Genomic DNA, 2,899 nt, shown 5'->3' with positions numbered 1-2,899 from the left:
TTTGTGTATTTTCTGATTTCTTTAATGGGTGTAGGAATCTAAGGTGCGTATCTAGAAGTGAAATTGTTCACTGTCAGCCATACATTCTTATTATTCTCCAACACTGCACTAATTTTGAATCCCTCTGATCATTGAAATGGGCATCCATATTTTCTTCTGTTACTGGTTTCAACATTTAATTCTCTGATTACAAATGAGTTGGGCACCTGGGTGGCTCAGATGGTTAAGCGTCCGACTTTGGCTCAGGTCATGATCTCATGGTCCATGAGTTCAAACCCTGTGCTGGGCTCTGCTGACAGCTCAGAGCCTGGAGCTTGCTTTGGATTTTGTGTCTCCCTCTCTCTGTCCCTCCCAGCTTGTGCTCTGTCTCTCTCGCTATCAAAAGTGAACACAAAAAAAATTTTTAAGTGAGTTGAGCATCTTTTTCATATATGTTTATTGGCCAATCGTTTTTCTTACAGTGCTTTTTTTATTCATGCGTTTTTTTCTATTTCTTTGGGATTATCTCATTGATTTTTCATGATTTGTAAGATATTCCAGGTACTACACATTTACAAATATTGGAATTGTTTTCTACCAAGGTGTCTTGTGTTATAACTATGTTATGGCATTCATTATTTTGCTAACATTTTAAATTTAGATATAGTTTTATTTTCAACCTTACCAGATAATCTTACTCTTTTTATTTATATTTAGTCTTATGTTTTCTGCCATGTGGTCATGGTATTTGCAAATAGAAATAAGTCCCCTCAATATTTATATTTATTTTATTTACATTTCTCATAGCAGTAGCTGGTATTTTCAGAATAAAGTTGAGTATTAGTGGGGGGATACATTCTCTCATTTTTTCAATTTAATGGAAACCATGTATCTATTTAAACATTTAGTGTAATGCTTCTTGATATAAATAGTCTTTGTTATACATAACTAATTTCACTCAGTCCCTCTTTTACTTAATCCCTGCCATTGCCAGAAGCCATTAAATATCCATTGGTGTGAACATGTGTTTCTTCTTTAATTTTCTGATGTGATGAATTATACAAATTTCCTGACAAATTCAGGGCTTCCTATGACCACTCTTAGGTTCAGTAATTCAGTAGAACAACTCACAGAACTCAGGAAAACAGTGCACTTATGATTTTTCTTACAGTGAAAAGGTACAAATTAGAATCAGCTAATATGATGTGCAGGAAGAGACGTGCAGGGAAAACTGTGGGAGGGATCCAAATGTGGAGCTTCCAGTCATCCTCTCCCTGTGGAGTCAGAGATGGCATTACCTCTTCCTGGTTATGACATGATAATTCCCACAGGAAAGCTTGCCTGAGCCTTTGGTTGCCAGAGTTTTTCCTGGGGCTCAATTACATTCTTCCCATGAGGCTGATCTTTAGTCTCCAGCTCCTTCTGAAGGTTTGAGCTCATACCTTTAGTCTCCAGTTCCTTCAGAGGTCACAACTGATGTGATGTGTCCCAAAGCCCCATCGTAACTCACACTGCTAGACTATCTGGTGGCCAAAGCTCCCAAGCAAACAAAGAAACTCCTCTCAGGCAGGACATTCCAGGGTCCCAGAGATCATCTACAAGTCTGAAAATGTGCTGTTGCTTGCAAGTAAAGTCCTATACAGTCCATGCTCAAAAGATTTTTTGTTGAGTGGGTATTTGATGTCATCACATTGGCCTGGCACCAAGAATATGGGCTTGATAAGAGCAGAGCTATAAGTCAAAATGAATTTTATGTTTTGCCTGTATTCTGTTTTACCAAAATATAAGAAAGATAATGTCTAAAGCAGTTCAAAAGTATTATTGGAAAAGGAAACAAGTGAAAATATCCTATTACACCAAAGGATAGAAACAAACATGTCATTATTATACTGTTATGGGAAGTGTTTTGTTTGTTTCATATGGCTGTGCCCAGCTTGTCTCTCTCAACAGTTGAGCATTTTATTATCCAGTGCCCACTTCAGATTTAAGCCATCATCCTGGGTTTTGGTGCACACACAATACACAAAATTTAAGCCAGACTTATTTGCTAAGCTACAAACTATATATCCCAGAGTATTTTGGTGGTTATCTTCTTACTCTATGTTTCATCTGAAGTAGGAGGAGCAGGAGATTTTGATAAAGACATTTGAAAAGAAATGAAAACCAACTATCTGGAAGCACTTATTAAATATTCAATATTCAGATTTCTTTTTTTTTTTTTTTTTTTTTTTTTTAGTGTTTATTTTTGAGAGAGTACAGCGGGGGAGGGGCAGAGAGAGGTAAACAGAGGATCCAAAGTGGGCTCTGCGCTGACAGCAGAGAGCTTGATGCAGGGCTTGAACTCATGAACTATGAGTCGAACTCATGAGCCGAACTCATGACCTGAGCCAAAGTTGGATGCTCAATCTACTTGAGCCCCTGGTGCCTCCCATATTCAGGTTTTTTTTTTTTTTTTAATTGATTCTTATCAATTCCCTAAGTTCTTGTGTCTCTATTGAAGCAAGTCTTAAGGTCAAATCTCAACTACAGGAAAGATGTCCCTCCTCTCTAAAAATCTTGTCTTTTAGATCACATTTTTTAAGACAATAGGTTCTTCTACCTTTCCATTATTCAGGTGTATAGTCTTAAGACTTCTACCTCTTCAGTATCCCAAATGTTACTATTTCTCTGCAGTAACCAATACATTCAGAACCAATACATTCTCTGGTCCCTATTTGGTTTTTTGAGGTAAATACTGACCTGCAACAAAAACCTTCAGTCTTGGCTTTTAAAGTCCTCATCGTGGAGGGAGGAGGGAAGATGGCGGCGTAGGAGGACGCTGGGCTCACCGCGCGTCCTGCTGATCACTTAGATTCCACCTACATCTGCCTAAATAACTCAGAAAACCGCCAGAGGATTAGCAGAACGGAGTCGCCAGAGC

The sequence above is a fragment of the Leopardus geoffroyi genome, chromosome E2, assembly GCF_018350155.1.
Source record: "Leopardus geoffroyi isolate Oge1 chromosome E2, O.geoffroyi_Oge1_pat1.0, whole genome shotgun sequence".
In the NCBI taxonomy this organism is placed as follows: Eukaryota; Metazoa; Chordata; class Mammalia; order Carnivora; family Felidae; genus Leopardus; species Leopardus geoffroyi.
The sequence above is the reverse complement of the archived record's forward strand: the minus strand, read 5'-3'. Positions refer to the sequence as shown.